The following is a 13,217-nucleotide window of genomic DNA, read 5'->3' on the forward strand; positions in this document are numbered from 1 at the left end:
ACATTTCAAAGTGCTGTCCCAATATCCATGTATAGTCTGTCTCAGTGTCGTTTTCCAACGAATTTCGGGGAAATTAATAACTTAGCAATGTTTTGTTAACATATTGTTATTTTTAGACTTGTTCGCTCCCCCCTCCTTGCCGTTGTGATGGTATCGACCGATCCCCCTCTGTCAGTTTCAAGTTGCGCCTTCTCCTCTACTGTGTGTGGCTTCTTGCTCTGGCCTTAACGAGCATTATCTACTTAAATAATAGACAACAACAGTGAATTCCACGAGGGGAATCGGGATACAAACACGGACATGGATTTATTCCCGCCACATTATACGAATGGATTATAAACGCACAGGATTCCATGGTAAGAAGAACTGTTCCCCCTGAATCCCTTGACAAACACGGTGCATTTTGAAACGTTATCCAAGGACTCGCAGACTCTGCACGTTTGGGAATGTCACGGTCTGCTGGTTTTAATAGAGCCACTGACGATTTAACTACGCAGTACTGTAATATATCTGACATTTGTATCTGCATTGTACCATGCACTGTGATGGTGCATCAGTGGTTATCTGCCAGCCCCGTTTTTAATTCAGTTTAGCTATTAAGCTGTTCTGTACATGTCGGAAGGAATAGCCTGTGGAATGTGGTGGATGGTGGCAATATGTACTCCCAATCATTTATATTGAAATATCTTCATCCTTGACACAATTATGAAGTTTAAAAGCCTTTAATCTCTGGAAGTTTGTCCTTATTCTATTGTCAAATTTGGCATGGCCACAATACGGACATGCCGCATTCAAACGGCTCGACATCTATGTCAGAACTGAAAAACTGTTTATTATATGTACTTGTGTTAATTAACTCTTAGGCGGGAATAGCATTTGTTATGGTACATTTTTATTGTATGCATCCTCATTCATGACTTCTATTGACCACATTTATATTTCATAATTGTATACAACATACCTGCATCCAATGTGGAGTTAGAAGCTCCTAATGTTTAAATCTAGTAAATGCAGTGTAAAAAAGTTTCTAGTTGAAGGCTGACAGTGTGACCTTGACATTTTCTTCTTTCAGTCTTCTCTCTCTGGTGTGTTTACCCAAGAGGAAAAACTGTATGAGTTTTTAGATGAGTCACAAACTGAATAATGCTTTATATTCAAAGCAAGGAAGTACGCAATCTTTGTTGATGCTTATACATTTTAAGGGGATGTTGTTTTGATGCACCTGACTTATTCCCAGAGGTATGTTGTCTTATACTACAGACGTCTGGCACCATGTTATGAGTCAAAGGTCACTCAAATTCTCATCTGTTTTTAGTTTTTGAGTGACTGCACACTGACTTCAACAACAGTAACAATACTATATTATTCCAGCTGACCCAGATTGGACCATACATCATCACATAGCAAGAAGACTCAGAGTGTGGCTTAGTGTATCAGTAAGATCCTGACCTGACAGGGCAAAGACTCTTATCCTTGTCTCAGTAGAGTGATGAGCCATTGTTGTATTGATCAGTTATATTGACCTTTGTTGCTTTCGATGTACCTCCCTTATTCAGTCAGAATGCGCTTCGATGACTCTGTGAGGTCACAGGGTGTTGCTGGGAGGCAGACGTTCATTGGGATGTGCGACATGTTTTACCTCATACCTCACAGTGTCCCTGTTAAGAGATCAGGATGCGGTTGGAAGAGGATGTTTGCAGGGTGGCTGACTTGGCACAAGACAAAACTTGAGGGCTGGTTGTTTACTTGGATGTAAGGACAGATTTGTGTCAGTCTTACATTTTGTCAGGCTTGCATTAAACAAAAATATGTTTGCGTATTTAGACTTTGGTAGATAGCATTACAATTACATATGACAATCATTGCATGACAATATTGGATTTACAGCACTCATACTGTAATGTGATGAGGTATCTTACTTTTACAGGTCTTTTAATGGAATGGCCAAAAATAAATATTCCCATCACAGTTTTGGAATTTAATGTTCATAATGTCTCCGCTTTGAACACCAGGAAAAGCGCTATATAAATAACATATATTCTTATTATCATAATAATATGTACTTTATCAAATATATATTAGTATTATGGCGCACAAAATCTCTGATTTCCGATTATTTTCTCCTAGTCTTTTTTCCAACTTCTAAATCAGACATAGATGCATTGCAATTCATTAATGATAATAATAAGTCAGGTCTTATTCCCATTGGTCTATGTCCATTTCATCCTGTTTTGGAGACACAACACCATTTAAGTGCTCGTCACAAAATGGACTAATCTAATGTCCCATCCTAATTACCATGGAACCATTTTACATAAATGAATGAAGCTCAAACTCATCAATGCCATTTTCTGCCCCCCCCCCCCACGATCCAGCAAAGTACCACAAACCTAGAATCGCGTTGCTAGATGAAAGGACAGAATGAAGGAAGTCCTCATAAAAAAGCAGCTCCTGCTGTGTCATGAGCGGCTGGATGTACCCCGACTCAGGTCAGGTTTAGCCTCTGTTGCTCTGGTTGACTCATCAAAAGCTTGCTGATGTCTAACCAACATGCATATTATAGTCTGCTTCAGTAAACCCTTAAAAGGAGTCTGTAACTAATCCTAATGGAATGTTTTTAACTGTTTGAGGGATGTGTTCTGCATCAAGCACTTAATGTAAGAACATTTTAGTGCTGGAAGACAATCACCCTTTCCCCCCCTTCAACCGTGTCCTATTCAATTATGTCATGTGAAGATTAGCGTATTCCTGAAAGTTGAGTCAGACAAACATTGTAAAACCCAACTCCCTGGTAGAAGCCATTAAGATATCATCAAGATTAAGGAATGGGACATTTTCAGATGTATTTTATTCTGAAAACAGTAACATACAAAAGAGAAGGTTAATGAATTGAAATACCAAGACCTTATTGAACTTGCTATTATGCAGATACAATTTTGAGGACTAACAGCAAAGCTGAGGTTAGCTGAGGTTGATGTTGTGTGTATGACTTACAAATATGGCCCAAGTCCATTTGCTTTTATGATTTCTCTTAGCTCCGGATTAAAGTCTTACTTGGTGGCTGTTTCTTGTACCTTGCAGGTCAGACAAAGGCCAGTGTGGCAAATGCATTCCTGAAGCAAATTAGACTGTTTACATGTTTCCAGTCATCTGACCCTTGAACACTACAGCAGATTCAAGCAATATTACGTTGTTTAATGTTTAATGTATAATGGGACTTAATGTATTCAAAACCCAAGTGTACAGAGGTCTGGTACAACATTATTGTTTAGTTTAGCATTATCTAACAGTTTTTCTAGTGAAGCTGTAATAAAACCATGTACTAACAGAGCTTGGTTGAGCATTGGTGACTCATGAATTTCAATCTGTACGTGATATCTGTCATGTCTCAAATGATATCCACCAAAGTTCCAGTGAACTCAAGATGATTGCAGGTTAATTGTCTTATTAAATGGAACTTGCCCTAAAAGTGACCAACTTTACACTACCTGACCGGTTCCCTGTAGCTACATACATAGTAAATGTACACTTAGCAACTAGCATACTAACAAAAACACATATTTTAACTATTTTGCTTTGGTCTGATGACAGTTTTCTCTGGCAGCTCCTCCCCTGCCCCCCATCGTCTGCACTTCAGCTTGTTGTAAACATTACATTGATTCTTAATAAAAATGTGTTTATTATTATTAGGGATGGGTATCGTTAGGATTTTATCGATACCGGTACCGGTACTGCTTATCGGTATCGGTATTTTTCGATACTCTTATCGATACTTTTCAATAATTTGGTGCTCAAAATTATAGACATGAATACAAAATGTAAAGATTAAACAGTAATTGTATTGTAATTTTCTTGCAGAAATAACTGTATAACTTATACATTAGCTTCTCAGAAGCAGACCCAAATAAATAAAATAACTTAAAGGGGCCTGGCTCGCCCTATCATGCTTTTTGGGGTTTTCCCTCAGACAGAGGATGAAAAGAGGCATTTTTTAACATTTGTAAATCAGTTACATCTTCATCCAGACATTTCAAACGGACAACCTAGCTCGACAAGAGATCCTTAAAACATTGTCCTACAGTGACATCATGCAAAACTGTGATATGAAGAAATTGGTCAAAAGGCTAAGATGGCAAAAAGATAAAGGCGAGTACGTATATTATTCTGGATTATACTTTTAAATCATCACAAAATAAATAATGTGCTCAACTGAAACACGTCAAAATGTGTCTGAAGGTTTAAACATAGAACAACGTATTTGAGCTTAAAATATGTCATTTCCTAGTAAACGACCAACAATTGCAGAGCCATACATTGAAACGTTGACCTTTAACAACATTTAAATGCAGTTTTCCAATTCACAATGACATCTTTAAGTTTAACTGGTTTATAAAGCATTCAATGAAAGGCCAAATTATTATAGATGCAGGAGCTCATATTAATACACTGTCAGTGTTAAAAAACTAAAAAAAGACAAGGCGATGTGCCTGCAAGACTGAACTCAGGTAAACAAAACATATTACCTGTGCGCACTGCGCAGCAGCAGCTAACCTGCCTGCGAGCCTTTGCTCAGGTTACATTTACACACGGCGCGGCTGAAGCCCGCTAGCACTAGCAGTATCGCTAGCACCGTTTTAGATCCAATGAGTGTCTCCTTTGCAAATGCTTCATTAAGTTGCTTGTGTTACCCCCTTTACAAGCAACTAATTGAGTACATAGATTGCACCTTGCACTATCGCCACTACATTTTTTTTTAAGTGCACCCAGACCTTCGATCGCTTCGCTCTGTCCGCCATGCCTGCGGGAGTCTCACAACAATAATAAGAGCGCTGTTGAGAGAGATGACGAGTGGCATTTACAGTGGCCAATCAGAGGGGTCTCAAACCGGATACATCACACGGGATGAGGGTTCCCAACCAACCAGAATGGTTTAGTGTTAAACTAAGGAAGTAGACGTAACACATATACCGATAGCAGCACCGTTTGTCCAGCGGCTTAACGGTATACCGATACCGTCCAATCAGGTTCCGGTATTGACTTAGTACCGGTTCTCGGTACCCATCCCTAATTATTATACAAAAATTCCAATGTGTGGAGATATTCCTGACATAATTAGGGTACAATACGGCCAGTAACAGATTCAATCATGTAAAGTGGCTTAAGTGGCTGAGTTTTATGCTGGGTTAAGGACCTTGTCGTCCCCTGTCTCCCCCTTTTCTGTCAATCTTTTGTTTTGTCGAATAAATAGCAAGTCCAGCAAAAGAAAAAACTGGCTAATATTGTCAGTATGCCTCTGCTACCAATCCTTTTTTTTCAGAAGTTAGTGGACACCATTAACCAACACCTTATTTCATGGTTGGATCGGGAATAATATGCTACTCACATGGAATCCTTAGAAAAATTATACCCTTTTTGTGTAAACTATAGACAACATGGAGCGCTTCAGCCCACAGGAGAATCAGGCAGGTGTAGCCGGAGAACTAGTCAACTCTAATTCTGACACCGCTTTATATTCTGAAATTTAGAAAACAGCTTGTCCCTTTCAGCTACCATGGTCCAGGAAAGCATCTAACAGCTGCTCAGCCTATAGCCATGAACGTAGCTCTCATGTTGAGCCCTTTCACTCCGGTAAACCGTACATCCCTCTAGAGACCACATCATATTTCACATTCACTCTCCGTTTGTGTGTGGAGGAGCCCCCAGGCCTTTTTATCTGCCTATCTGGACAAGAGATGAATTCTTCTCTGGAAGAACTGATGGAGAAACAAGCACACTAAATGTTCTTTCCCAAAAGAAAGTAAACAAACCTACACAGCGCTTGTCTCTCCTGGTCTTTCTTTTAAATGAGAGTCGGGTTTTGGATCTGTCTGTGGGTGCTAGCATCTAGGAAAGCTAGCCCTTTGACTGTAACAACCTTTGAATCTGACTCTTATCAGGTAATTGCAGATTTTGTTTGTGCCCCAACGAGGCGATACCTGCTTAGCTTACACCTGCTTTATACACCCGCTGTCTGAACTTCATCCCTTTTAGTGGGAAAAGCCTTTGGGTAACATCATATTTAAAGGAACAGTTCAATATTTTAGGAAACAAGCTTATAGTGTCTGTTTAAAAAAAAAAGAAAAAAAGGATTGATGAGAGCAGATCTGTTGTAGTGACCAGGTTAGCTTAGCTTAGCATAATGACTGAAGACAGGGGGAAACAGCCAACCTGGGAAACAGCCAACCTGGCTATGTCTAAGTTAATAATTACTCTTACCAACACCTCTAGAGCTGACTTGCAGTATTTACAATTTGTATTGTGTCATGTTGGTTTAACTAGTACATTGTCAGATATCATTTCTTTACAAACTGCATTTTATATATCAGCCTAATATACTTGCCAGATTGCCAGATATGATTGGTGAATAAGTTGTTGGTGTTGGCCTCTTAACAGGCTAAGTATTTTGTTTTCCAATGTTGGTTTCCACTCACAAATGGTCATTGTTACATTTGGGTTGAATTCCTTTAACAAATATTTGTAGACTACATAGACTTGATGTGGCCTTCATTTTGATCAATTTGCCTTAAGTTTGTACCTCTCTTGGTTTTACAACAGCTAAAAGGATTTCCTGCGAGCATTTGTTGGGCTAAAGATTGTCACTCTTCCGGTGTGACTTCTCATATTGGAATTCATTCATTTGGGCTCTGTTTCCATCTACTCCACCTTTTTAATGAGTCCATCCTTCATTCTGCTTATTTAATAGAACATGACTCATTGCCAAGAACATTTCATCTATTGTTTGAATATCCTCTGTGATGCACACTTGACAACCGCCTGTCTCTTGTAAGATGTGATCTGGGAGGAATGTGTTTCAATGCTTTCTTCTGTAAAGCTGTATTGGCATCATCATGCTTCATGGCTGTGTGTGGGTGTTATCTTGCCTTCCTACTGGATCAGCCTTCATCTGCACAGTTTGCACATGAGGGTAGACGTTCCTCTGGTCCTGGGTGTACTGAACTATTTAGTGGAAAACAGGCATGGGAGAGATGGAATGATTGACTACTGTGAAGATGGGAAGAAAGCCACTCTTGCTCTACATATTTTCACATTGCTGTCTGTTTGATGTGCATATGGGTGCAATCTAGACTTTGAGCACTTAGTTTCGGGGCATATTTACAACTTTTCTGGATGGGTTTGACTTGCAGATGGTGAAATAAACTTTTTGGGAATGTTCTCCAGTTATCTCAGCTGAAGGTACAGGTGTGCCTTATTTATTATAATTTTTTTCCCCTCTCAAAAGACATTCTTTACTTTTTTAATATTGTTATTATATCATCATGTAAAAGTGCAAACAGTGGACTTCTTTTACAGAGCAAAAGCAAACATTAGTTAATGAGTTGAGTATGCACTCACGGCGACAGCTGATATTTGTATACTTGCTTACTACAGTCCTCAGTTTACAGTCAGCCAAGGTATTAGGTATCCTTCACTCTAGTAATGGATTCAGTTAGAGTATAACCTAGTTCTCAACTGCAACTGGAGCCCTTAAGATTGCTAGCTCCCTGCAGCTGCTTAACTGCACTCTGACAGGCAGTCTCACGTCCAATTCTGAGGATCGTTGAGTCTTGAAGAAATGGTAAACTACTGTGGATGCAAAAAGCAATTCTGCTTATTCCTTCATTTTATCAATCCACAAACACATCCTGCAGCTTGTTTACCATCTAAACTGCTCACTGCCACGCCCACGCACTGAGATTAGAGAAAGCAAGTGTGGATGTGACAGGATTAGGGTTTTTGCTGTCTGTGTCACTGTTGCATGTCCCCTTAAGGCATTGCAAAGCGGCCTTGGATCTGAACTGTGAGTTTTGCGATCAGTTGCACAATGACAAATGATTCACTGAGGGTACATCTGGACAGAATTAATGTCCCTCATTATGTCGTATAATGAAGGACAAATGCCACAGACTACGCCTTTTTGTTGTGACATTGTTATTTTTAGTTTTGTTCTTCTATTGCTTATTTTCTTAATGAATAACATCTCAACATTGCAGCTCTTTCTGCTGTTTCTATCTTAGCTGCATGTTGCCAATGGGCCCAGCACTTTGTGTGTGTGTATAACCATAGTAAATGCATTTATAAAAAAAAAAAAAAGGACATTTATGCTCAGCTCACTGACATCTGCTGCTTTTCTTGTCATGATATCCTTTGACAAATGTCATCAATATTTCAAATGTCAGAGGACAAATCTCCCCACAGCGATTCAAATTATCATAACACAATTCCATCCTCTCAGTTCAGTCAACCCTGGCAAGACAATCACACCCTGTCAGCAGCGGGAGTATCCGTCCATTTGTCATTCTTTCTTTGCTAATTTCTAGTCTGCCTGGTTGTACGATTCAGCCGCCATCCATTCTGGAATACTGTCAGTTTGCTCAGCCTCTTCGATGTTCAACTATTAGCTTTGTAATGAATACTGGGAAGAGAGGAGAGATCTGCAGTTGTACTGTAGTTTCCCATGGCCTGTCCGAATTAGAAACATACCATGTGTTAGCCTGCCCTTGGTGTATTGAATGTGTGATCTAGTTATGAGGCCTTTCGAAGGTTAGTTTTTCTGTCTTGGCCCAACTGTTTATATTCCTGTCCATCATCATTTATGCCCGAAAACACTGAGAAACAATGGTATTTAGTTGAAATGTATGTTTTGTCTGGAAGAATAGACCAATTTTGATCGATGTCTTGGATGTTTGTGGATATAAGCCTCATACCCTCCCAGCATTTGATTAGATTTGATGCATCTGAGGCATCCCCTCCTTTTTCTTCTGCCTGCCTCCATTCCAAAACGGTCATGACGAAGCCTTGGATACTAGTCTGTGTTGACTGTGTTTGCCTACCAGTCTCACATTACACTTACTAGTTAGCAAGGAAGCGTGGATCTGGGTGTATGAATAACCGGATACATGCTCTCATCTCGCTCTGCACTCTTGGGTGAAATATGCAAAGCAACAACAGCGATACCCAAATGTAAAATCAATGAAGGTTTTTTTTTTTTTTTACAAGCAGTGCTATTGGTAGCTGTGCTTTTGTATTCTTTCCTCTGTCCCCTAATTGTGGTTCACTGTGTTTCGGGCTGCATATCTGTGGTGCCAGCTTAGCTCTTGTAATGGGGCATGAAGGTGGGAGAGGTGGCATTCGAGCTGGGATTTGAGCGGTTTCCTAAATCAAATAGCTGCGGCAAGCGCTGGCAAGCACCTCTAATCAGCATTGTTTGACACCCAGAAGCACGCAGTCCAGGCACAAGCTCAGACTCATCCAAAGCCGGCAGTAAATGTTCCCATGAGGCTTCTCATTCCAAGATTTGGTGTTAATTTATCGTGTGTGTTCTATTAGAAATCTCCTGTCATGGTTGGATTGGGACTAATATGCTACCGAAATGGAATTGGGCTTAGATTCAGTTAAGCTTTTACTACATTTTTTGGGTAGTATTAGGGATTGCCCTGGCAGCACTCTGAGCTGAGCACTCTGGGACCAGTATTAACTTCCTAGTGCTTCATCTGACCTACAATTACTTTATCCTTTTACATAACATAATTGAAGATTGTAAGTGCAGCTGGTTATTGCTTCTTAGATGTTCTTTTTCAGTTAAGCTTTAGAGAGAAGAAAGGTAGAAAAATTGCTTTTACTACAATTAAAGTAGTGCACAATAGAGCAAGTACTATCCAAATGTACTACGTTTATTTTCAAAGATACCTTAAAAGTTCTCCCTTTTTGAAGTTTGGTACACTCGGTTGATTAAATATTTAGAATGAAGAGGGCATTTTTAAACAGCCTCAACTGAAAGCTACTAGAAAGGACCTTGCAGAACTTCCTTCAAGGCTTTTCCATTAGAGATAAAATAATGTGTGCTCTCCCTGTGTTTTGATATGCTCACAATACAATTGGTTCTTCCTTTGCCCTGGCTACATCCTTCCACTAAGTTTTGTGAAAACTGGGCCTGTAGTTTTTCCGTAATCATCCTGACAAACAGACAAAAGAAAATAATTCATGGTGGTAACCTAACCTCTGATAGCTAATAAAAAGGGATCCTTCTGAAGGGAAGCACACATTGGTTTGACAGGAAAGAGAGAAGATGATGCATGGTACCGGTGCTGAGGCCGGCACAAACGGGAGGATGCTGGATGCACATGTTGTCCTTTCAAGTCTCGGTTCACTGAGCCCCAAGAGGACATCACAGACTTGATGAATTTGACCAAGAACGTGATGTTTTTCCAGTGTGCTCGGTATTAACGTGTCAGCCTGTTTAAGAGACTACAACATGGAATTCATATGTTTATCTCCTAAGCGGCTGATCGGTTTGCTGTAGTTGGTGAATATCTGCAAAGGTTGTGGGATCTAAAAATGAATTGCTCTGTGCTTTCGGAAGCAGAAGTGATGCAAAAGCCAGATGGTTTGGAGACAACCTCTGCCAGAAGCACGTTGAGTTTCAGTCAACACATGTTTGTGTGCTCTGAGTTTTACGGCCCGTCTACACTACAGGCATCGAAAAATGCTTTCAACGCTTCGCCCATTCACTTCAATGGGGTGACGTAGAAGATTAATCTTCGCCGAACTGCATTGTGGGGAGCATGGCATGGCTTTGCAAGCATCACGAGCATCTATCGGCATCAAAAGTTGAACAATGTTCAACTTTTGAGGCTCGATGCTTGGCATCAGCCAATCAAATCCCGTTTATGCAAATCCCGCCAGTGCAAGCGCAGGCAATCAAACCGCGTGCAAGCTGGGAGAGCCAGACCGCAGTTCATTTCCTCATATTCCAAACGAGATATTACGGTAGCAAATCACCCGGTTCTTTACGACCAGAACTATTTACCGGGATACAAACCGGAGGAACCAGGCATGGAGGGAGGTGGCAGAGACAGTGGGTGAAACTGGTAGGTTTTTTGCCTGTTTGGAGAGTTTATATCCAGTTTACTTCGTTTTAACATTGCTATTGCTTTGTATGTCGGGGGCGGGAGATTCATGTGATTGGTTGTTGGTCGCGTTGCTCGCAAAAAATCGCCAAACTTCAGACACGCCCAGCTTCAAGATGTTTTGATGCCTGTAGTGTAGACGGGCCGTTAGTCTGCTGATGTGTAGGCTGATCCTGTGTGGGGATAGCAGAACTGAACTAAGTGGTTTACAAAGGGGCATAATGAATATATCTGGACAATAACAGATATCAAAGGGTGTAACACAGCTACTCATCTACCTTGTTGACTTCAGCTTCATACGTATTATATTTTGAAGTGATTATCCTTTATTTCACGTAATTATGTAAGGGTTTGATCTTCTGCTTTAGACAAACACACTGCACTACACTGCTGTTTATAGACCTGAACCTGGTAAATGCTCTCAGACTTTTCATGCAGCATTTGACCTGAGGCACTGAATTCCCCTATTTTGTTTACAGCAATGATGACTCTTTTTGAAATATATGAATTAAAGAAGAAAATACAATATGATCCTTACTTTTAAGTTGTTGGGAAAACGACCCAATTTTATAAATGGGCTTGTTTTCCTGCATTTTGCTTGTTACAGCTGTGCACAGGGGCAGACACTAGGGGTGCAGGGCTCAACGCTAACTTTTAAAAGTGGTTGCCAGGCTGGCAACCAGGCATCAGCTTTTGGTTGCCAAAACTGAAAATCTGGTTGCCATTTTTAGTCACTTTATATTTTAGATAATGAAGATACTATACAGCTATACATCAACTTAATAATGAAAATGTGACACAAAAGAATGTTCAAATGCTTTACAATAAGTAATTAACACACTTATTTGAAACTTAAGTGGTATCAAACTTGTCCACCCTCAATTGCTGGTATAAAAAAACTAGAGTAGTGCAGCTGTTATGTTCTTCACAGATCCCTCACAAATGAATTGAGCAAGTCACTAGTTTCTTGGTCATCCGTTGTCTCCCTTTCAAATGTGGGTTTTCTTGAACTATGTGCTGACCCCCACCATAGATCCATTGGCCCTTCAGCATTGAAGTCTTGGAATGGCCAGACTAATACATTTCTAATGTTAAATAAATGAAAACCATTCACAGTTAAGAATTAGATATGAATTATTAATGCTATAAATGACCTTTTAATATGTCTAACTATATTTAAAATGTGTTACCTTTTTATAGAAGTGATTTATATTTGTATGCCAATATTTTCCTATGGTAAAGTTTCGTTTTGCACTTTTATTTTGGTAGTAATAAGATCGGGACTCTTATTTTGAAGGAACTTTTACCGGAAGTGAATGCACAACAGAGCAGAATCTCTATTATATATTTCACCTCCCAAGACTTTACACATTTCCTCTTTGCTTTTCGTTCAGGTTCACCTTGCGCTTTATCAGTTGAATCACTTTGAACATTCGTCTGAGATGTTGACGGGTTGGCCGAACTTGTTACCCCACAGTCAAACAACTTAATTAGCTTCGCCATTTTTTGTAAAACAAACACACGGTGCGCCGCGCACGCGAGTACACGTGCATCGCTTTCTGGCTCCGTAATCACACCAATGCACGTGCAACTTAAGTATCAGGTTCCGACTGGTCACAACAAATAATTAACATTTATCTATTTTGGGGTGCACATTTAGCTGTTTGCTGTCCTTACTTCTTTATGTTAAAAACTGGTTGCCACTGATGGCAACCAAAGGCCAAGAAGTGGTTGAAATGTTTTCTGAATGGTTGCCAATGGCAACCTGGCAACCGTTACTGTCGAGCCCTGTAACGGTATACGTATTCGTACCGAAAATATTCGGTATGGGCCCTTCGGCTGTACCGAAGTGTACCGAACGAATGTAACGTTAAACGTGAAAAACTTTTTGGAAGTAATCTCAGGTGTTGCGTCGCAGCGTTCAGTGTAATTTGGACAAGAGGCATACTATGAGAGCTGTTCACAGGGAAGCGTTCAAATTCAGTCGGTAATTTAAGGAACTATCGAAATTGCGAACGCAGATAAAGTTGAGCTCGAAAATCCTACATCATCATTGAAGTCTCCGGTTTGGGAACATTTTGTTTCGCGGTTACGTACAAGGATGACAGACAAAGACAGGTGGACCGAACCAAAGCTGTTTGTCGGCATTGTTCAACTTAAATTGATTACGCGGCTGGCAATACATCAAACTTGCACACTCATTTGAAAAGGCACCACCGAACGTGAATATCACTCAATATCACATAAAAACACTTTTTGTTCCTTTTTTTT

General features: G+C 40.1%; 1 protein-coding gene across 33 annotated transcripts in view; it reads left to right on the plus strand.

The window, feature by feature from the left end:
- Positions 1–13,217, plus strand: part of mical3a (microtubule associated monooxygenase, calponin and LIM domain containing 3a) — a 102,828-nt gene that overhangs the window by 30,916 nt on the left and 58,695 nt on the right. For 16 of the 33 annotated variants that reach the window (XM_079681748.1, XM_079681778.1, XM_079681751.1 and 13 more), the window contains exon 1: positions 175–356. The exons of 2 other annotated variants lie outside the window; for them this stretch is intronic. The gene's annotated coding sequence lies outside the window, so the exon portion shown is untranslated. Of the gene's footprint in view, positions 1–174; positions 357–13,217 lie in introns of those variants that run through there. 15 more of the 33 variants (XM_079681753.1, XM_079681757.1, XM_079681755.1 and 12 more) reach the window with 2 other exon arrangements.

Source organism: Notothenia rossii (genome assembly GCF_949606895.1).
Source record: "Notothenia rossii genome assembly, chromosome: 5".
Lineage (NCBI taxonomy): Eukaryota > Metazoa > Chordata > Actinopteri > Perciformes > Nototheniidae > Notothenia > Notothenia rossii.